The sequence below is a fragment of the Aethalodelphis obliquidens genome, unplaced genomic scaffold, assembly GCF_003676395.1.
Source record: "Aethalodelphis obliquidens isolate GAN/ISIS:26980383/991018 unplaced genomic scaffold, ASM367639v1 scaffold7, whole genome shotgun sequence".
Taxonomy (NCBI): Eukaryota; Metazoa; Chordata; class Mammalia; order Artiodactyla; family Delphinidae; genus Aethalodelphis; species Aethalodelphis obliquidens.
The window spans coordinates 52,858,338-52,882,644 of NW_020837951.1; the positions used below are offsets into that span (position 1 = coordinate 52,858,338).

General features: G+C 41.0%; 1 long non-coding RNA gene across 6 annotated transcripts in view; it reads right to left on the reverse strand.

The window, feature by feature from the left end:
* The window catches only part of LOC113620088 (uncharacterized), a 148,476-nt gene that overhangs the window by 100,555 nt on the left and 23,614 nt on the right, over positions 1 to 24,307 (reverse strand). For all 6 annotated transcript variants that reach the window (XR_003432659.1, XR_003432655.1, XR_003432658.1 and 3 more), the window contains exons 2-3: positions 14,152 to 14,329; positions 13,163 to 13,320 (exon numbers count right to left, since the gene is read on the reverse strand). This is a non-coding gene — a long non-coding RNA (uncharacterized LOC113620088). The remainder of the gene's footprint in view (positions 1 to 13,162; positions 13,321 to 14,151; positions 14,330 to 24,307) is intronic.

A 24,307-nucleotide genomic window follows, 5' to 3' on the forward strand; every position in this document is an offset into this window, starting at 1 on the left:
AATGGCCACCCATATCCTTGCCCTTTGCCCTGTAACTCTGCAATACGCTGTCACTCTGGGCTTGCCCAAGTGACTTGTTCTGACCAACAGAATCTTAGGAAACTGGATGCAAGCAAGTGTTTTAGCAACTTAACGCATGGAAAAGTGTTTGCTTTCATGTTTCTTTCTTCTCTTCAACTCCTGTCACCACAATGAAAACATCCTAGGCTAGCCTGCTGGAAGGATATGAGAAGCACATGGAATAAAGCTGAGTCATCCCAGCCAAGGCTAGGCTGGACCTGACATACCACAGCCTGCTCATCACTGCAGATGCATAAGTAAGCCCAGCCCAGATCACCAGAGTCACCCAGTGAACTGCAGACATGGGGGAAATAATAAATGGCTATTACTTATCATTAACCACTAAGGACTGGAGTGGTGTGTTCCACAATGCAGCTGCATTGCACCAGCAATCAGGGGGACAGAGCATCTAAACTAAAGGCTGGGCATTGATGGTGCCAGCGAATCTTGCAGAACTTTTTCATTTATATTCTGTAGGATGGTACTAAAAAGAAGAAAGGGGTTTTTCCAAGATCAGGTGTCTGGGAAATGTTACGTTAAAGTTTAGTTCAGCTGGTTTCTTTGCTGCAGAATTACAAAGCCTTTCATATGAGTCATGATAAATCTTCCAAAGGAAGAGCTTATAAGCAATGTTTCCCAAACTTACTTGACCAAAGAACTTCCCCTGTCCCCTATCCCCACACTGAGCGTCATACAAAATGAATATCCCATAAAACACACTCGGCATATGATTTAAGAGGAATTGGTCTTTGTCTTGCTTCAGTGTTGTTTCAGAGAGTAGAACTGCACTTAAGGCATGACAGTTACATGGAGCAGGATGGGAACTATGCAATATTACTCAGCCATAAAAAGAAACGAAATTGAGCTATTTGTAATGAGGTGGATGGACGTAGAGTCTGTCATACAGAGTGAAGTCAGTCAGAAAGAGAATGACAAATACCGTATGCTAACACATATATATGGAATTTAAGGGGGAAAAAAATGTCATGAAGAACCTAGGGGTAAGACAGGAATAAAGACACAGACCTGGGCTTCCCTGGTGGCGCAGCGGTTGAGAGTCCGCCTGCCAATGCAGGGGACACAGGTTCATGCCCCGGTCTGGGAAGATCCCACATGCTGTGGAGCGGCTGGGCCCATGAGCCATGGCCGCTGAGCCTGCGCGTCTGGAGCCTGTGCTCTGTAACGGGAGAGGCCACAACAGTGAGAGGCCCGCATACCGCAAAAAAAAAAAAAAAAAAAAGACACAGACCTACTAGAGAATGGACTTGAGGATATGGGGAGGGGGAAGGGTAAGCTGTGACAAAGCGAGAGAGTGGCATGGACATATATACACTACCAAACGTAAAATAGATAGCTAGTGGGAAGCAGCCGCATAGCACAGGGAGATCAGCTCAGTGCTTTGTGACCACCTAGAGGGGTGGGAGGGAGGGAGACGCAAGAGGGAAGAGATATGGGGACATATGTATATGTATAACTGATTCACTTTGTTATAAAGCAGAAACTAACACACCATTGTAAAGCAATTATACTCCAAGAAAGATGTAAAAAAAAAAAAGATTTAAAAAAAATAGAAAAATAAAAAAAATAAATTCAAGCAAGGGCTTGTCAACCATAAGAGTTATCCAGAGATGGACCTGCCTGCCTTATGAAGCAATGGCTCAAAACCCCAGGACTGAAAGCATTCAAAGAGAGGCAAACGAGCGTTAGTAAACTTTTGTGACTACTAATTACCTTTATTAAGATTCTTATTCAATAACATGCTAAAATAACATGCTAAAAAATTCAGATTACTTCTTTTAGTTAAAAGTAGTAAGATAGTTCATTTTATGTGTCAACTTGGCTAGGCTACGATGCCCAGTTGTTTGGTCAAACACTGGCCTAGGTGTTGCTGAGAAGGCATTTTGCAGATGTGATGAACATCTACAATAAGCAGTCTTTAAGTAAAGCAGATTACCCTCCGCCATGTGAGTGGGTCTCATTCAATCAGTGGAGGGCCTTAAGAGCAAAGACTGAAGTTTCCTATAAAAGAGAAATTCTGCTTCAAGACTGCAACATAGAAACCCTGTCTGAGTTTCCAGCCTGCGGGTCTGCCCTGCTGATTTTGGATTTGCAAACCCCATAATCACGTGAGTCAATGTCTTAGAATCAATCAATCTCTTTTCTCTCTCTCCTCTCTTTTCTCTCTCTCCTCTCTCCTCTTATCTTTGTCTCTCTCTCTCCCTTTCTGTTTCTTTGGAGAACCCTGACTAAATACAAGCAGGTATCAATCATCATTTATATTTTGTCACAATCCTAGATTAAAAATAGCCTCTAAAAGTTCTACTCTGACTGCTTCTTAACACTTGCCTTGGGCAAATCAAAGTGTTAGGTTTCCCAGATTTCTCTCTTGGTTCTTCTGAGGACTCTGGGTAGTCAGCTGAGAACTAGACTCATAATTGCATTCTAGTGATAGCCAGGAGGTGACATTTCTAATAGTCCCTTTTATAGGGGCAGATTTTATGAGTCACCTTGGGTGGCACAGTCATTTTGCAGCTGTGTAGTGTTTGTGAGGAACTGACAGTGCCTTTTGAGCCACAGTGACCCAACCTGGCAGGGCCCCAGCACCTATTTATGGCCTGAAATACAGGGGAAGAGGTCACAGGAGATGGTTCTCTCTTCTGGAATTGAGTCAGACAGATGGCAACTCTCCAAGTCAGAGTTAACACAAAGTCTGATTTACTGCATCATGTTCTCTGAATGACTTCCTGGGAGCCTAACTGAACTACTACAAATCCTGGGTTGATATCTAACACTTAGTCGTTTAGAAAAAGAAAGAAAAGAACTGGAGGAGGTCAATAAAAGACAGGACTTTAAAATGGGAGAAATAAGTAAGAAAGAGACCAAGTGTAGTCCAGTGACTGTCGGGACACAGAGCTGGAACGACCACCCTGTGAGGTTAGGTGCCCTGTTCAAATATTCATCATAAGACTTCCCACACTGTAGCAAGAGCCAGCCATAACTGCTCCTTGAGGACAAATCCTTTTGCCAATCCATCTTGTATTTCCTGTACCTAGTTCACTTCCTGGTACATAGCAGGAACTTAAAAAGTACTCACTGAGTGAACGAGCTAGTAGAGACATAAAGCACTTCACATCCACAGAGCTGGAGTATCCAGGATTATTTCTCATCCCATCACTATGCTTAGCAGCCCAGCATGATCCCGCACCTGGGAATATTTCTTTCTAAGCTAGCCCTGATACATATGTGCAGTTGTTGAGTACTTGAAATCTCTAGCGCTAGAGTCCTTTCACTTTGTGTATTGTGTCATTTTGCTAGGGGTGCCATCACAAAGCGCTACAGACCAGGTAACTTAACCAACGGAGATGTATTTCCTCACAGTCCTGGAGGCTAAAAGTCTGAGATCAAGGCGCTGGCAGGGTTGATTTCTTCTGAGGCCTCTCAGGCTTACGAGAAATGGCTGTCTTCTCCCTGTGTCTTCACATGGTTTCTCCTCTGGGCCTGTCTGCTTCCTAATCTTCTCTTCTTATAAGGATACCAGTCATGTTGCTTTAGGGCCCAACCCAATAAGCAAATTTAACTTAATTACCTCTTTAAAGACCCTATCTCCAAATATAGTTACATTCTGAGGTACTGGGGGTTAGGACTTCAACATAGGAATTTGGGGGGGACACAAATACAGGCTTACCTCAGAGATATTATGGCTTTGGTTCCAGACCACAACAATAAAGCAAATATCCCAACAAAGTGGGTCACACGAATTTTTTGGTTTTCCAGTGCTTATAAAAGTTATGTTTACACTATAGTATATTCAGTGTGCAATATGTCTAAAAACTGTAATGTACTTATCTTAAGTTAAAAATATTCTCGTGCTAAAAAATGCTAACCATCATATGAGCCTTCAGCAAGTCCTAATCTTTTTGCTGGTGGAGGGTCTTGCCTCGATGTTGATGGCTGCTGACTGGTCAGGGTGATGGATGCTGAAGGTTGGGGTGGCTGTGGCAATTTCTTAAAATAAGACGACAATGAAGTTTGCTGCACGGACTGACTCATTGTTTCATGAAAGGTCTCGCTGCAGCATGCAAGGCTGTTTGACAGCATTTTACCCACAGGAGAACTTCTTTCAAAACTGGAGTCAATCCTCTCAAAACTTGTCACTGCTTTATCAACTAAGTTTATGTACTATTCTAAATCCTTTGTTGTAAGCTGGGAAGAAGTGAGAGAGTGGCATGGACATATACACACTACCAAATGCAAAAGAGATAGCTAGTGGGAAGCAGCCGCGTAGCACAGGGAGATCAGCTTGGTGCTTTGTGACCACCTATGGGGTGAGATAGGGAGGGTGGGAGGGAGACGCAAGAGGGAGGGGATATGGGGATATATGTATACGTATAGCTGATTCACTTTGTTATACAGCAGAAGCTGACACAACATTGTAAAGCAATTATACTCCAATAAAGATGTTAAAGATAAATAAATAAATAAATCATTTGTTGTCATTACAACAATCTTCATAACATCTTCACCAGGAGTAGATTCCATCTCAAGAAACCACTTTTTTGTTCATCATTAAGAAGCAACTCTTCATCCATTAAAGTTTAACCATGAGATTGCAGCAATTCAGCCACATCTTCAGGCTCCACTTCTAGTTCTCTTGCTGTTTCCACTCTATCTGCAGCTACTTCCTCCACTGAAGTCTCAAACCCCTCCAAGTCATCCATGAAGGTTAAAATCAACTTCTCCCAAACTCCTGTTAATGTTGATATTTGGACCTCTTCCCATGAATCACAAACGTTCTTAATGGTATCTAGAATGGTGTATCCTTTCCAGAAGGTTTTCAGTTGAGTTTGCCCAGATCCATCAGAGGAATCACTATCTATGGCAACCATAGCCTTACGAAATATATTTCTTAAATAAGAAGACTTGAAAGTCTAAAAAATGACTCCTCGATGATTAGGCTGCAGAATAAATGTTGTGCTAGCAGGCATGAAAACAACACTAATCTTGTTGTATATCTCCATCAGAGCTCGTGGATGAGCAGGTGCACTGTCAATGAGCAGTAATATTTTGAAAGGAATCTTTTTTTTCTGAGCAGTATGTCTCAAGAGTGGGCTTAAACCATGTTGTAAACAGAGGTGCTGTCTACCAGGTTTTGTTGTTCCATTTATAGGGCACAGGCAGAGTAGATTCAGCATAATTTTTAAGGGTCATAGGATTTTTTGAATGATAAATGAGCATTGGCTTCCACTTCAAGTCACCAGCTGCATCAGCCCCTAACAAGAGAGTCAGTCTGTCCTTGAAACTTTGAAGCCAGGCATTGACTTCTCCTCTCTAGCTATGAAAGTCCTAGATGGCATCTTCTTCCAATATAAGGCTGTTTCATCTAGAAAATCTATTGTTTAGTGTAGCCACCTTCATGAATTATCTTAGCTAGATCTTCTGGATGACTTCCTGCAGCTTCTAAGACATCAGCACTTTCTGCTTCACCTGGCACTTTTATGTTATGGAAATGGCTTCTTTCCTTAAACTGGTTTGATCTTCTAGTCAGATCACTGAAGTTGTCTCCATATCAGCAATAAGGCTGTTTCACTTTTTTTTTTTTTAAATCATTTATGTCTTCACTGGAGTAGCACTTTTAATTTCCTTCAAGAACTTTTCCTTTGCATTCACAGCATGGCTAACTTTTTGCCACAAGAGGGCTAGACTTCAGCCTATCTCAACTTTCCACATGCTTTTCTCACTAAGCTTAATCATCTCTAACTTTTGACTTAAAGTGAGAGACATGAGACTCTTTCTTACACTTGAACACTTACAGGCCATTGTAGTGTTAGTAATTGGCTTAATTTCAACATTGTTGTGTCTCTGAAAATAGGGAGGCATGAGGAGAGAGGAGAGATGGGAGAATACCAGTCGATGGAACAGTCAGAACACTCACAATATTTATCAGTTTAATTCCCTGTCTTAGATGAACACGGCTCATGGCACCCCAAAACAATTACAACTGTAACATTTAAGGTCACTGATCATAGATCATCATAACAAATATAATAATAATGAAACAGTTTGAAATATTGCAAGAATTACCAGAATGTGACACAGAGACATGAAGTGAGCAAATGTTGTTGGAAAAATGGTGTTTACAAACTTAATCATCACAGGGTTGCCACAAACCTTCAATATGTAAAAATGCAGTATATGCAAAGTGCAACAAAGCAAGGTATGCTTGTATATATGTGTACACACATATGCAAACACACAAGATATACATAATATATATGCAAATATTTTCATTGATTTAAGGTCAAGAAGGAAGGGTCTCTCCATCCATTATATCTTAGTATCATCTCTCTCATTGCACAGACACCTCATTAAGCGTGAAGGGAGATGAACTGCATGGTATGCTCTCTGTATCTTTCCTCTAACGGATCATTAAATCATTAAACCTTCAGACTAATCAGTTTCTTTTTCATTTATCTCAATTTTTACGTTCCCTTTTATAATTCTTGAAAGCTGAAGGAAATAGGAACACAAGAGTCTCGAAGTGACCCACAATGAAGTCACTAGATACTGAGCTTCCTGAGAACTGTCTGACCTTGTGTCTGTGTGTCACAGCATATAACACACTACCTACCGTATAATAGGTGTTCTAAAAATATATGGTTAAAATGATGTTTGTAGGAAAAAGGACCTCTTGCTAGGTTCCTGTTTTCAAGTTCCAGAGTCACACTTGCCCCCTAAGCAGTATTCCCACATGCTGACTCATGCTGAGCCCATTGCATCTCTCAACCGCTGCGCCACCAGGGAAGCCCTGCATCTTACTTTTTAAAAAACATATTTATGTAGAGTCACTTATTTCCCATAGTTTCAGCAGACTTGTGCTGGCAGCTGTTAAAGTTAAAAGAGGGGCTAGAAGACTTTAGAATTTTATCTACACATAAACAAAAACCAAATGGCATCAACCTCAGACAGTCAGCATTGTCCATTCAGAGACGAACCACACTGACACAGAGACCAGCAGCCAGCCATGGAGCCCATTTGGCTTCCAGTTGCTAGGGCAATGTGGTCGACAGGTGCCCCTGACCTTGCCTTTGCCCTGGCCCACGAGGCGGCATTAAGAGGCAAGTGTGGGCACTTGGTTAGTCTCTAGAGTCCTCCTTGTCTAACACCAGACACTCCTACAATGGGGCAGTAGTCCATCGATAAAGAAAACCTGACTGCTGAAAATCCTGGAAACGTCACATCTAACACTCTGTATCTTGGACCTGTATCTGGTTATGTGACTCCGATCCCTGAATGAACGATTCTGATCTGGTTAACCTCCTATCTTCTGGCTCTGGATTCAGTCTGTATATACTCTAGGTCCTGTTATTGTTATCTATCTGGGAAAGGGGGAGGAAGTAAGTAATAACTACCACAACACAATGTCTAATCATTAAGTTTCTGACCTGTTAATTCAGAACAGAATGTCAAGAAAACAGAAAACTAAACTCCGCATTCTCCATGTTGAGACTGAGGAGTTCTGATTGATAGATATGTGGATGGGCCACAATTTAGCTTCTTGAGAAATTTCATCATCAGCTGTAAAATCAGCAATAACCTAATGATTCTGTGCTGCCACTGAACGCCAATGGCCAGGTCCTGGAAGGCCACCTCCCAGCACTCACTGACATTGCCCTATAGCTCCACATCACTAGATGGGGGTTAAAAGTGTGCTGCACAGGGAGATCAACTCAATGCTTTGTGACCACCTAGAGGGGTGGGATAGGGAGGGTGGGAGGGAGGCTCAAGAGGGAGGGGATATGGGGATATATGTATACGTATAGCTGATTCACTCTGTTGTATAGTAGAAACTTACACACCATTGTAAAGCAATTATACTCCAATAAAGTTGTGGAAAAAAAGAAATAAATGAACAATAAATGCTTAAAAAAAAAGCGTGCTGCACTAGACACTGAACACCAGGTCATGAGGACCAAAATCCAAAACTCAGCTCTGTAGTATCTACATTCTCTAAGCAAGTTAGTAGGCCTGCTTTCTCAGTTTCTTTACAAAATCAGATTACAGGCACCTAACCCCTAAACGAAGTGCTGTGAGGATCCAATTAGATAAGGAATCATTCTGTCAATTAGCCAACAAATATTTACTGAAGGCACACTAGTTGCCAGACACTGCTCTAGGAACTGGGGATATAGCTGTGAACCAACTCTAATGGGGATTATGTTTTAGTGGAGGGAGTTGAACCAAAAAATCAATGAGCAAATAAATGATCAGGGCAAGGAGAGACAGAGGAATACAGCATAGGGTGGGAGGCTCTTATTTTAGATAGGGTGGTCAGGGCAGGCTTCTCCAACGACAGGACATATGCACAGCACTCTGAATGAAGTGAGGGACCTGGACATGCACACATCAGGGGAAAAAACAGGCCTACCCGCTGCACGCTCCACCACCACCACCCCCGCAAGGGTACAGCAAGGGCAGAAGGCTCGAAGCAGGACCATGCTTAGCATGTCGAAAGAAGCATTTGGAGGCCGCGTAAGTGAAGAGCGTGAGCAAGGGGGAGATGTTAGAAGATGAGGTCAAGAAGGTGCCCTTACACCAGGTAGGGTCTTGTATCTAGTCAATGAACATTTGTATTTTATTCTCTCATAGGAAGCAGTCGGATGATTTGAGCAGAAGAGTGATATGAGTCTATCTGTATGTGGCTGCTGTGTTGAAAGAAGTCCAACAGACAAGACTGGAAGAAGGGAGACTGGTTAGGAGACCATGGCAGTGTCTCCATGAATAAGAGTGGAGGCCTGGGCTAGACTGACAGCAGTGGAAGTAGGAGAAGTAGAATCAGGATATATTTTTTATATCCACTAGGCTTTGCTGATAGATTAGATGTGGGTAGCAGATAAAGCACTTGGTACATAGTGTTCTTCAGTACCTGTTGATTTGGGGGTACTACACTGAGGCATCCTCCTCAAGAACACAGATTTAAAAGAATAAGACTAAAATCAGGACATAATGGCTCATAACCAAGATCTGCAGTGTCACCTTAACAAGACAGCCCAGGACCACTGCCAGCAAGATAAGTCCAGACCTCAAAGATTTTAATATAGCTAAAGAGGGATGTATCAGCCAAATGGGGTTTTTTATATATGAAAACATATACAAAAAGAGAACTACAGAGGCAGAAGCCGACTATACCTTTCCAAACGTCATCCAGAGTATGGGGACGCTTTGCCAAGCAATGTCAATTATTACAGTCCCATTGGCAAGGGCACCTCTAGTGTAGGGACTGATATAGGGGGTTGCAGCCAATGGTCTTCGAGTATCCTCGACTTTCGGCAAGATAAGCCTCACTGCGGAGATGGATGCTGATTTGTTGGTAAGTATGGCAGGCAGCAAAAAGGGAAATCTGGCCATTGCAATCACAATAGGGTCCAGAGAAAGGCTACTAACAGGAGAGAAGGCACTAAGACAAAAGGCAGACAAGTCAGGAACTCATTGTTCCTTGGCCCAGGTGGAAGAACTATGGTCAAACATCAGTTTTCTCTTCTATTGTACCCCCGATCTCTACTACCACCTTTAAATTAAAGGGCAATGAGATTGGTATGCATAGACATGCTTGGATAAAAGAGCACCGTGATAAATTTTTTTCTACCTTGGTGTTAAGTAGTGAAGAACCTGGTGGATTGTTTTCAACAGCTGAAATATCAACACTAAATTTTGTTAGCTCTTGCATAATTCAGTTTAAAAGAAAATTGTTCTTTGGAAATGGTATCCTACTGACTGACCCTAAAAAATACTTATTGTTTATTAATGCATGAGATTTATCAGGTTTCAGAAAACCAACCATTCCACATAAATGGATGTTTCACAGGACTGATTGCAACCTGCAGACACACCAATATTTTAAGTACGTTGACAACAATAAATCTAAAATAGATTACATTCTTTTCAGTGCCCTCTTAAACAGAGGGCACTGAAGATATTTCATCCTTTTTTTAATGAATCAGACTCATTATTATGAACATGAGTAACCATGATGCCCTCCGGAACCACTCACCTCCACAGAGCAACATGTTCCTGAACTAAATGGTCCCTTTTAACAATAAAATGTTACAGTAGTTCTTCTTTGATCCCTCCCTATCAAGGGATTACTTTCTCTTTTGGCTGCTGCTGGTATATCTGACTTTTGCAGAGCGCTATGGACTGAATTTTGTCCCCCTAAAATTCACATGTTGAAATCCTAACTCCCAATGGTATGGTGATGGTATTTGAACATGGGGCCTTTGAGAGGTAAGTAGGTTTAGATGAAGTCATGAGGATGGGACCCTCACGATGGGATTAGTGCCCTTAAAAGAAAAGACACCAGGGAGTTTGCTCTCTCTTTCTCCTCACACACGTGCTCTGAGGAAAGGCCACGTGAGAAGCTGACTGTCTGCAAGCCAGGAAGAGGACTAGGAAAAATAGGACTGCACCTTCACCTTGTTCTTCCAAGCTTCCAGAACTGGGAGAAATAAGTGTCTTGTTTAAGCCACCCCATCTATGGTATTTTATTATGGCAGTTCGAACTGACTACAACACAGGGCCACCACATTTCCATTTCCGAGTCACTACTTCTAATCTGCTATGAACCACTTGCCCAAATTTTGCTTAAAACAGAAGTTTGAATGTGATCCATGGAGGCTATTTCATTTATTTTGACTGCCTCAAGTTTCTTCATTATCCACTTTCAAATTCCAAGTTAAATCTTGGCATTCAGAAGTTCGGTATTTACATTTATTTTCTAGGCTTCTAAAAGCTGAAAACTGGTTAATAAAATTAAAAATCTGTACAGACCATAATTTGTTTGTTTGTTTTAAGGAAGGGAGAAAGTGTCCAACTGTCTCTCAGGTCTGAGTTAACAGAAGATTCTTAAAGTCCTCTTAAGTTCAGAGTAAGCGCTCTCTTTGAGAAATCATGATGATATTCTTTCTGACTTTTAGCATTTTTGGTGTGATGGCTGAAAGATTCGGCAAGGGTGGGAGCGAGGTGGAGGAACAAATATAAAATGTGTATGCTGGAATTTATTTTGTCTTCGGGGATACAGTTAAGATGGTATTTTTAGACATTCGGGAGTTTGGGAGTATTGGGGGCAAGGGAGGACTGTTGCTAATGAAACTTCTGGAATAATAGAAGTAATTAGTATGCAGTTCATGTCAAACATATTATTACTGTCGTTGGGTGACAAGATAAGCATAAACTGCAAAAGACTATTATTCTGAGAGTAAATGTGACTTCTGACCAGTTTTAGCATTTGTTCTGGATAGGGGAAGCTATTAGCTTGCAGTAGGGGTCAGGGGAGGCTCCCTTGAGCTGGTTTTTTTCCCCTGATTTTTAGTAGGTGGCTTAATAATGATTGGTGAAGATGCTTAACAGAATGGAGTCAAGGAATACCTGATGAGGACCCTGCTTGGGAGATAAAATTTTAAGATTGTCAATTGCTAATAAGGCCCCAGAGAGGAAAAAAATGTACTTTGCAAATAATGACTTGTTATTTCATGTACATTTTATGCTGTGTATATATTATAAGGACTCCAGGATACAAGAGAGGGAAGGAGATAGAGTTTAGTTATAATAGGAACATTTATTTCAACTTCCACCTTTGGAGCAGAGCCAAGCGCATCGTGTGAGCAATATGTACAACGAATGCAAATATTCTATAAGTCAGTTTTAGGAGCGGCAATTGAAAAATGAAAAATAAAAAAGCAAGAAAGAAAATTATGTGATTCCCCCCTGCCTGTTTTATAAGGACGAGGTCCTATGTAGAAGTACCATTAGGTGCCTACGATCTCTCCCCCAGCAAATTTTCTAACCTGGCCAAGCACAATAGCTTAGACATAGTGGGGCAGCTCAAATGTTTGTGCAAGAAATAGCTACATTTGTAAGAGTTTACTAAGCACTTTCACCTAAATTATTACAACAGTCTCCTACGAGATTGCAATACTCTTAATAATTTGTAGATAAGGAAGGTGAAACTCAAGAAGTTAAATGCTTTCCCCAAGATCAAATAGCCAAGGAAGATCCAAGAGGGGTCTCCAAGTTAGATCTGACTCCAAATTCAATGCTCTTTCCACTGACTGCCCAGAAACAATATACACCAAACTAGAGGAATGTTCATCCCCCAGCACTGGGCTTGACCACAGCCTGGCAACACGATAAAAATGAGCTCCAGAGTTAACAATCCACATACAAATAATTGGTTTCACACAACACCTTCTATCTCCCAACTTACTTCAAATGCCTCAGTCCACCCAAAAGTAGAGTCACATCCTGGCTTAGAAAGAGCATTTCATCATGCACCCATCATGAACCCTTATTCACTGGAAAACTACGTATTTGCTCAAGAGGTCTTTGACTACCACTCATCGCTCAGTTTTCAATTGGTTGTCTGTTGGTAGCCCCTGAAATGACAGAACTTGTTTGCAGTGAATGACAGGGTTATTTCCAGTGAAGCTCAAGTTTATGAACTAGTAAGACCAAAGGTGTAAAGTGAGATTGAAAATGCCATCACAGGGACTTCCCTGGTGACACAGTGGATAAGAATCCACCTGCCAATGAAGGGGACACAGGTTCGATCCCTGGTCCAGGAAGATCCCACATGCCACAGAGCAACTAAGCCAGTGCGCCACAACTACCGAGCCTGAGCTCTAGAGCCCGCGAGCCACAACTCCTGAAGCCCACGTGCATAGAGCCCATACTCCACAACAAGAGAAGCCACCGCAATGAGAAGCCCGTGCACCACAATGAAAAGTAGCCCCCGCTCGCTGCAACTAGAGAAAGCCCATGCGCAGCAACGAAGACCCGACGCAGCCAAAAATAAATAAAATTAAATCTTAAAAAAAAGAGAAAATGCCGTCACATCGGTTTTAAAGGTTTTTCGAAGTTTAAAGATTTTTCAAAGCATGCACAAGAATCACCAAGTTACTCATATATGTCATTAGTTTGAATGGAAAAATAATTTCAAAAGCTACTTTTCCATGCAGATTTTGATCTAGAGTTTTGTTTTCCAGAAACTTCTTATTTCAGCTCCACCTGGAGAGTTTTCTATTCTATTCTACCACACAACCTGACTTACCTCCACCGAAAGGTCCTGAGGATTCCCGGGGTGTCTCCCTTCCTTGAGTTGCTTTGGCCTTCTTGTGTAAATCCATCAAGGCTGACAGTTAACACATGGTCATCTGTCATTTCTTCATATACAGACGTCATTTGTTCCTTGTCAAGACTGTACCTTTCCTGCGGATAAGTACTGCGTATTAGACGTTTCGTACTGTAACAAAACCCTATAGACAGATAAAGTAACTGCATCAGGTCTTTAAAATAGGGGGTATTATTATATGGTGGGAATTTGGAGGTAAATTTAGAAGTATCACTGATTACACAGTGATAGAAGGGTTGAGAAGCCAAAAAGAGTAAGGCAACCCACAGGTTAGCAACTGTAGGAATACTCTATTGTTTTTAGGGGTGGGGGAAACAATGGGAGGAGATATGTTACCACAACCCAGAAGCCAGAGCCTTTCAGTAAGAGCTAGACCATGAAGGAGACCCAGCTACTGCCAGAGACACCAAAGGAAGCAAAAATAGAGGTAAGAATACCCTGACATCTCTGCCCTACTCTCACCCTCCAATTTTCTACCAGGGCCTTCTTTGGGTACACCTACTTGGAAGCCAAAGAGTCAGAGAGCCTGTATTGTGACACAAATCAGAATGAGAAAAGGACCCGAGAGTAAACAAAGAGCTTACAGAAACAGCGATTAATAAATTCTTACTGGTAGATATAGAAATCAATTAATCCATAAGCAATCATTGTATATTACAATTCAAGTTGCCCTTTAAAAATGATTAGTAAAAAAGACTGTAGGATGAGGGATTGTTTAAGATGTGTAGAATAGGCTTTTGCTTCTAGTAATGGAAGACCAGCAGATCTGGACCAATCTTCTTTCTGAGGATAACTAATGTACACACACATATTCATAATACACATATATTTATTCTGCTTGAAAGCATTGGACAGTTAATGAGATAGTAAAGATCTAATGTTTGGGTTTTTCCTCTGACGGAATTTACCAATTCAGGAAGAGGCAGCCAAAGGGCTACGCAGCACTTTTAGCAGTTTCATGGAGATAAAAATCACAAATGTTGTAGTCTTGGACTTGGTAAGAGAGCCTAGGTCACCCTAACAGAGTGACCCAAAGGAGACTGGTTCTTGCAGCAGTTTCAGCTCAGCTTTGAATCATCTTCGTCCCTGAAATTGGATTAAGATGATTCCAGATTCAAGAGCTGCCAGGCATGTAGCAGAAGAAAACATAAAGCTTCCCTACAGAAAGAAATTATCCTACACATCAAATTATTTCTACAAATAATTTTTCAATACAGTTTCTGAAACCCAAAGATATAGTAGCAAGAAGACAAGAAAAAGAGACATAGAGCCAACAGACAATGGAAATAGACCCACAGTGGATCCAGGTATTAGATTTATCAGGCATGAACTTTAAGATAACTATGGTTGCTAAATGTTGATAATTGTTGAAACTGGGTAATGGATTCTTGGGAGTTCTCATACATTTTCCTCTACTTCAGTACAGACTGTGAAGTTTTCATGACAAACAGAAAAAAGTCTATGAATCAATCCAAAGAGAATCTTAGTTGGCTCTTTTGATACCACCACATCAATAATACATTGAATACCATTGTCCAGGGAAACATCACATCATCTTTCTGACATTCATCAAAGTATGGTATGTCATGAATAGCAACAAAATATAGAAAGCATAAAAACAAAACTATGCTTGCTCTTCTAAGGAGTTAAACGACCAGATTATGAATTCAGCACAGAATAGAATTTATTTTTAAAGGACATTTCAAATTGAAAAAGAACTAAGTAGAAATTCTAGAATCAAAAAATACAATCACCAAAATTAAGACCTCAATGGATCAGTTTAGAGCAATTTATACAGAATAGAAAAAAGACTTAATGAACTAAAATTAGTGAATAAAGTAAGAAAAAAATACTTAACATACAGAGACAAAAAGCTGGAAAATATTTTTTAAAGAGGGTAGAAAAAATAGTGAGAAACTCCAACATGCTTCCAGAATCCTAGAGAGAAAGGAAAGAAAAAAATGAGTCCAAAATAACACTTTAAGAAATAGTGGCTGAGGGCTTCCCTGGTGGCGCAGTGGTTGAGAGTCCACCTGCCGATGCGGGGGACACGGGTTCATGTCCCGGTCCGGGAAGATCCCACATGCCGCGGAGCAGCTGGGCCCGTGAGCCATGGCCGCTGAGCCTGCGCGTCCGGAGCCTGTGCTCCGCAACGGGAGAGGCCACAACAGTGAGAGGCCCGCGTACCGCAAAAAAAAAAAAAAGAAAAAAAAAATAGTGGCTGAGAATTTTCCAAAATGATGAAAAACAATAAACTGTGGATTCAAGAAGTCCTGTGAACTCCAAATAGGATAAATAAGGAAGTCCTCGCCTAGGACTTTACTAGGCAAATCACAGTAAAACTGCTGAAAGCCAAAAACAAAGAGAAATTTTAAATGCAGTTAGCATACAAAGAGAATTGCTTTTAAAGAAGCAACCAGACCAACAGCCATCTTCCCAAAACGTGAAAATGAATGCCGAATGAAACTGCTTCAAAGTAGTTGCTCTTTGAGAGGCACAAGGAGTGACTGGGAAGAGACAAGAGGAGGACCTAAGGGCTGCTCTCAATATTTTACTTCTTGACTTTGGTGTGCTTACATAGATATTTACTTCATGAGTAACCACTGAGCTATATATTTATGTTTTGTGTACTTTTCTGTATGTTTGTAATAGTTCATAATATGTTTAAAAAACAGACTGTGGTAAAAAGAATTCTAATTATTAAATAATCATGCAATAACTGTCATGCTGTGCTTAGCTCTATTTGAAAGCCAACTTTCTTGTACAATAAAATTTTAGGCTACGGAAGGAAAATCCTGAATATCTGAGATAAAAAAGTTTTAGGAGGCCCAGGTAGGTAACTAAAACCAGCCTATCCTCTTCTTCCTTATTTGTGATCCTGAAGAAGCCTGATTCTAATGACCAAATAAATATGCTAATCACAAACAGCCGCGACAATAATATGTTAAATACGCTTTCAAAGTGCTTAGTTGAAATCTTTGAAAGCCATTTGCCTCCAAATATATACTATATTTAACTATACACCATCTGCTATTATTTGTTTGTCCAATTTTACATTACAAAATTTAATAAATAAAGGGGCAAGACTAGGTCTTTTACAATTATTTCATCATTAATTGTACTACCTTTGATAGCTGGCTTTTCTCTAGAATAAAATATGTATACGCTATCAAAATTATAGGATAGAAATGGATTGATGCCATTCGTTCTCGAGTAAGCTGCATCCATGCTGCTTGTCATACTCCCCAGCATTGCCATGAAAACACAAAAAGCTAACTGCATAGAGTAAGAGTTTTAATTGACGAGTACCTGACCATTACAGAAATTTCTACTTCCAGAAGCATCCCAGCTGACATTGTTATAGAGTAACATAACTGAAAAGAGTGGGACTAATTGGAACAATTAATTAAAAATACATAATTAGCTTCCACGGCAGAGATATTTTTTTAGTTCTTACCCTCATCACTTGAGGCCTGGGAGGATTTTATAGAGTCTTATCACATGGGGGTTGTCTGTGCTGATAATTAACTAGGAGAGACTGGGAAAGAGGGGGAGAACTCACAGGCCAACCAGGTGATGGAGTCTGGCCCGTTTCCTCTGGGATGAGCCAGGAACAGAGCAAAGGCCAGGAGCCTGAATGACAACACAGGATGGGGTCTAAACGAGAGCCCCAGAAACTGAGAGGTTTAATTCTCTTGCCAGTTCCTCTGTCGGTATAGAAGTAAGGTAACTACTTACTACCTTGTCTACTTCCTAAGAATGTGGAGAAGACTCAGCAATGACTTCAGTATTGTCAGGGAAGAACACTGCCCCTTTGCAATTGACCATCACTGCCACCCAGCCTGAGGTTGGGGGACTTCAAGGTTTGGCAGCGGGTTTCTAGAAAAAAATCTGATTTCTTTGGTTCCAAGTCTGAATGATAAGAAGGAGTCAGAACATCTCTAGAAGGACATGAAGAGTCAAGAAAGGGACATAGTCTCCTCCACTCACATCCTGATCTCACAGGGAACTGACCTAGCTCTCACCTGAAACATGCAGAGAATATACCAATGAGCCTGGGGTACAGGGTAGACCACAAAAATTCCTTTTATATATTTAAAATCAAGATGTCAGGGTGAAGCCTGCACCCAGTTATCAAGCCACAAAGGAAGCTGAAAGTGAATAAGTAAAAAGGAAAGTTTCTTATTAGTAAGAGCCTTCTCTGGGAGGAGGTCACTACATGATCTCATGTGTCCACGTGCAAAGGACCTACCTGGGTTTTCCTTGGCACCCTTTTCCTGGGCACTCTGCTAGGAAGTAACATTCTACATAGGCTCGCTTCCTTCCATGATCAATCTCTGTTCCAATCAGATGGAGCTAGAATCATGGTGACAGGCTATGTAAAGAGGACGCTCCAGAGAACAAGTAATATGACTTAGTCTCCAAAGAAAGCTCTTTGTCATAGCTGTTTTCACGGTCCAGTACATGTTACATCTGAAAAAGACGATGAACTGGGTGATTCTTGGTTACAAATAAACCAGGTCTTTGCTTCAGCAGTTTAGCTCAAGCCCAGAATTGTAAATACCTGTTTTTACATGATACTTCCACAGACCTAAGATGACAAGTATAGGGGCAAAATACGGATCAGTTCTATAAATTCCTACACATTTAATAGAAATAAATCGTGAACAGCTAGAAAACAACACAAAACCAGTCTAAAAATCACTTAGCTAAAAATTTGAAATAGGTAAAGCTAGTGATGATTATATGGAGGAAAAGGTTAAATTTACCTTTATTTTCCCTCTTGACTCAACACTTAGCTACTATAGCAATGACTGGATGCTTGGTACATTTCTCTTTAACCTCAAACATACTTGCATTTTCTTTGCCATCCTCTAGTTGAACTCATATAAATCACATCTACTTGTGCTCAGTAAATACGTTCATCACATAGCAATCAAAAATTTATGATGCTTCAGTGACTGATGAAAAATGCCAAAACATTTTAATTGTTTTATATACCTGTGGCTTCAAGCTCACTCTAACAAAACCAATTAAGGCACTGGCATAACATTTGGTAGCACAGAACAAATAGATGTAACCTCAAATTACATTCATTCCCACAACTATGTCGGTCATTAAAGATGAGGGAAATTGTGTCAAATTAGAGTAATACAGATGGACTTAGAGCAAAAGAGGTACCAATATCCTGCTTAGATATCAGCTTCCCCACCTTACCAGGATTGTAAAAGACAGAAATCCGCAAGAAACGAGAGCAAAAAGGAAGCAAACAACTATTATTATGTGTGTCTGTGGGCCCAAAATCAATAGTGAAAAGCTTGGAGAAGTTGGTATAAACAATAACTTCCCATTTTTTTCTATTTGAATTAAGCCGAAATAGCTTTAGACTAAAGCAAGCTGACCTACCAGCATAGGCAGAGACATAATCAGAGACAGACAATAAGAAGCAGTGACTTTCCCCAGTTCTTAGCCCCAAAACTGGCCCAAATCTGACCATTGCCGAAGGGAGAAGAGAATAAAAGGCAGATAACGAGATAGCTTGGCCTTGCCCCCTGTAGGAATGGTCTTGGACTTTAAAATTCAGCTCTTATACAGAAGAAATAGGAAATAACAAGCTACGATCAATGGCTAAACGTGATACTGACTAATATCTGCGTGAACCAGGAATGCTCTCAGCTGAGTGTAACAGAAAATCCATCTAACATTGACTCAAATAACAGCATGTTTACTTCCCCAAAAAAGTCTGGATGCAGGCAATAGTTAGTGTTGGTCCACCAGCTCAAAGATAGCAGAGCCATGTTTGCTATTCACTTGGTCTTTCTCTCGGGTCTGTTACCTCATGGTTGCAACATGGCCATCAAACTCTAGACGTCACATCTAAATTCAAGGCTAGAAGGGAAAGGGGTTCCATTATCACTGCACTTTTATTTGGAAAATGAAACTCCCAAATCTGCCAGCAGAATTTTGTTCACATGTAGTTGGACAAAACTGTATCATAGGGTCACTCTTGGCTATAAGAGAGTACTGGGGATGTGGCAAAGGGACTTCTCCTTCTTGGGTAAGAGTGAGGTGTGGCGCCAGGGGCAAGATAGAAATGAGGAAATAAAAGCCTTTAAGGAGATTAAGTAATTATCTGGCATCAGAGTTTCAGGTAAGATCACTAGAAGTGCGTAGGAAACATTCCCTTCCCTATTTCTCATGCACAGGAAAATATTTCACCAAAGAGCAGACTATTTCACACCAACTTACCCTAATAGGGTGAGCGTCAAAGGTTTCCCTAGACTAACAACCAGAAGGACCCAGAACATGCCTGGAGCATCATCAAACCTGACAGGTCAAACTACTTACAGGCCTTCTTTAGTATTTCTATCAGGCTATTTATAGCCTTCTTTAGTATTTTTATCTACCAAACAACAAATAAGATGGGGAAATGCTGTTACACTGAAATACAGAAAGACTCTTGCATGGACAAGGCACGGCCTGGTGCAGAAAATGCCAAAATAAATGAAATATTTGATAAACAACTGAAGAACGATGAGAAAGCCAAGATAATTAAAATGTACTACTTCTGAAGGAGCCTCAGAGATAGAAAGTTTAGAGATGAAATCGGAAAAAGTAGAAAAGGCCCTGCAAAACTTTTCTAAAAACTAATTGGTAAGATGGTAAGGAACGGGGGGAGCTATTTTGAGGCAGAGATGACCTTATTTTTTTCCAAGCATGTGAAAATCCACTTGGGGCAAAATATTTTGGCCAGACCCTAATTGCACAGTATGTTTGTTTTTCAAGCTAATAAGGCAAACATATACCACTTAGATTCTAATGTGCTATGATATCAAAGGGCTTTGAAGTATTTTTCATTTACTCAGTTAGCAAAGTGGTTCTCAATCCTTTCTATCCACTAGATGCATTTGGGAGCTTTTAAACTTACAGATGCCTTGGCCCTCCAACTCCCCAGAAATTCTGATTTCATTGGTTTACGGTAGAGCTCGGGCATAGGCTTGTTTTGTTTGTTTGTTTGTATTTGTTTTTATTTGTTTAAAACTCTTGTACTGATTCCAAAGTGAAAGCCAGAGTTAAAAAAACTGGATCAAAAAATAATACTCCGTGGCATTGAGGGTACAGTGAAGTCAGAACACACAGAAACACTAATGAGTGAAAATCAGTATCATCTGTCTGAAATGCAATTTAACAATATGTCAGACGCCTAAACAAATTGATTCCCTTTCTAAGAATATATCCTAAAGAAATGGGCAGAAAATCAAAGATTAATACACTGAAATGTTCACTGCAACATTAGTTATTAACAATATCTAATAATGGGTACAATTAAATAGCCTGACACATCTGCGTTAAAACGTTTTCAAAGAAAAACTTCAAAAGTGCTAACAATGGTCTCATAATGGGGTTACATTACTAACGTTCATTTCTTTATAGTTTTATGTACTCTTTCAAATAATCTATGTACACATGTTAATTTTACAATCAGGAATAAAACAAAAAACATTTCTTTCCAAAGCCTTTGGTTGTAGTATTTGTGGGATCTTCTTTTGGCTGGAAAAGTCTGATTACTGCCATATTTCCTGAGTATCAGGCTTTTAGGTTTTAGTTTGAAGAAAAACTTAGGTTTTCATCATTAAATGATCAGGTCAAATAAGCTGTAGAGAAATACTCAGAATACTTTAGAGAAAGCTTTCATAGCTTCTTTATAAAATTAGCTCTTCTAGTTCATGAAAAGTATAATTTAATCTTCAAAATATAATTTTAAAGGAATATAACTATACACAGTCATTATGTATAATGAAATTAGCCCAAATTTTCTATAGCATTGTTGCCAAAGATACTATTCCCCTAGGAGAAGTTTAACCAGAACTGTTTTTGAATATGTTAAGTATACCAGATGATGCATGATACAGTAAACAACACAGAAAAGCTGTGGGTATTCATTTATAAAGGTGTTCCTCCAGAACTGGACACTTCATCTTTTTCTCTCCTTATTCCGTACTTCTCATTTTGTCCCCATGATCCTTTCCCCAAAAAAGAGAGGTAGTCTACTGTCCCTCTGAACTCAAATATTTACAATATTTACAATTGCAATATTTAGTTTTGCTTCGTGGAAAACTCACAGCTGAGCCAAGCACACCGCAGCTTTGGTTTCCAATTTCACATTCCCCAGAAAAAAACAGCTAGCTTAGTGTCATGGCTATTGAGTTAATTGCTGTTTTGATGACTTGGGGTAATGACTTGCATGAGTCCTTAATTTAAACCACTTCAGAAAATGTGCACAAGCTCTTTTGGGTATGGACAAGAGTCCAGTCTGAGTCACTATGTTACAGAGAAGGATGACTGTTTGCCACACTGGCTGAGAAGGGAGAAAGAGAACCCGGCCATGCTGGGTTCTCACTATGGGTGAGAACCACGGGCTATTTGCTTAGCCGTCACGGGTAAGGAAAAGGGTCCTTTCTCAATGGTTTGGGCGAGTCAGACGTGAGCTACTGTTAAGGTCACAAGCCTCGAATTCGCTAGAGGGGAAGAACACGTAGTTACCTCTGGACACACAGAGGAATAGTTTATTTGGACTAGGCTCAGCCAATACTGCATGAAAGAAGCCGAACTAAGAGCGGGTGTGGTTAGAGAGTCTCCATTTGCTAAAGGCAAAGACAATGGGCTGTAGACTGCAACCTAGGGAGGCCCAGCGAAGGAGATGAGTGTAAATGAGCTCAGGAAAACCTATAAAACAGGCAGTTTGATGTGGGTACTTTCCACCCGCTCAACACTAGATGCTGAGCGGCTCCCCAGGGCCCACCCAGGTCCTGTCTTTGCTTTCACACAATTGTCAGTTAATTCCCACTAACTCGAAAACGGCAAAGGAAGGGCTGGCTGACAACATCCCAAGTGGTGACACTCACTGCGTCTATTTACATTTTAGACAGAGAGGAGAAGGGACGTACAGAAACCCAGGAAAAACGCCGGCTGCTGCCCAGCAGGACTGGCAGTTCCCCTCCTCCCAAGCCCTCAGCAGCAGCTTCGGTGAAGGGATCTAAGGCAGCTCCATTTCTCTGTCATCTTCTAGGGACAGAGGGTAATGAGGACGGAGACTGTAATAGAACTAAAAGGACCTTAGGGATCGCTTGAGACTCACTTAAATTTAAATGAACGAGTCAAGACAGCATGTCTTCTCTGAAAAGTCACTGATTATTCTTCTAAACTTCATATATATTTCACCCCATCCCCATCTCAACTCCACCAGCACCCCAGAACTTCAGCAGGGATCTAAGACTGCCATCCTTGAAAGAATATTAATAATCATGTTATAATAACAACTGGTAAACATTTACTATGCTTCGGGCACTGTATTAAAACGTGAACTCGAGTATGTCACCCTCATCATCTCCACCATTATCGATTCTCAGATACAGAAACAACCTCAGAAAAGGGAAAGGTTTTATCCCAGGTGACATAGCAAGAATGGGTGGGTCCAATATCAACCACAGGAAACCCCATGACAGAGCCTCGATTTGAAGCACTCACTATAGGAGGGGGACGAGGGGACAGGAGAGGAAGCAGAGGTGAGTCAGCCATACCTGAGCGCTGACTGTATGCCAACCTCTTTGCTAAGCACCTTTCACCCACTTCGGCTTATTAACAACATCCTAAGATAGGCTTGTTTCATCAACTCCTATGTTACACACAAGAAAACTGAGGTTCAAAGGGGCTAGATGATTTCTCTCTGGTCCTCCCAACTGGTAAATGCTGGGACTAGCATTAGAATCCAGACAGCCAGATGCCCAAGTGTTTTTGGACCCAATATTCTTGCTGCTACCAGGAAGAGGAACTCACTGAGACGTCTGGCTGGTAATTTGAATCTCGAGCATATTCTAATCTCTAGGAGGATACGGAAAGTTGCGTTTTGTGTTGTTTGATGTTTTATTTTATTTGGTTTGTTTTTCTTAAAAAGCATGAAAAGGGGGCAGTTAAGAGGGTCCTCCAACACTGTAACCCCACCCTAAATAGAGATGGTGCAAAAGTACAGAGAAAAAGTAGATCGATTACTCTTCCTCATGAACCGCAAGTTTAATCACTAGGGGGTTGTAAGACCAAAGAACACTAAAACTAGTATATGTAAAAGAGGGTTGTTCTTTAGTACTATTATCTTTTTATAGACTCCAAATAAAACTAATTTCCCCACAGTAAACACAATCTACAGCATGAGACCTGAATCACAGATGCCTGTTGGAGTCCATTACACACCATATTATTTCCCTGGTATCTGATGAAAGTGAGAAAGGATGATGAACATTTTGGCATGCTTTATACAAGGCTGATCAATATTTTCCATTTCTCCAGTTATGTGCTACTACAATTCACCAGCCGAGAGGACAAGTTAACCGGATACAGCAGGAGAGAGCAGGCAGTAATGGAAGAAAGGTGTGCAGATCTGGGGATAAAGTCCAGTCTTAGCCAGGTGGATTAGCAGCAACTACCTATCTCCTAGCATGCTCTGGTGGGTTAGCGTGAGGAGACTATATTGGAGCCCATCGTTGAGTTCCTTCAACTAAATAAAGCAGAGCTTAGGGATATATTTAAGAATATCAAAGCCAAACCATCACATGACCAGGGAATCAGGAAATGGCCACGAGGCCAGGGTTAGAAATGTGGACATGAGAAGCCATAAGAAGCCAAGAGAACAATGAAGAATGAGGTCAGGGGTGATGAAGACCCAAGTCAGGTTTCCTGGGAAGAAAAGGAAAATCAGGGACAGTCACTAAGGCTCTGGCTGCTCATACACATGGGAGACCAGGGAGATGGAACTCCAACAAGAACATCTCCTGTGGCTTCAAAGGACCTGCTGCACCTGCTCAAATCTCCTAGACTTGATCCTTCCATGAATTTACCCCAGGGGCCACTCGATCTGCTTGGTTTTTTCTTTGTTTGTTTGTTTTGCAGTACGCGGGCCTCTCACTGTTGTGGCCTCTCCCGTTGCGGAGCACAGGCTCCGGACGCGCAGGCCCAGCAGCCATGGCTTATGGGCCCAGCCGCTCCACGGCATGTGGGATCTTCCCGGAC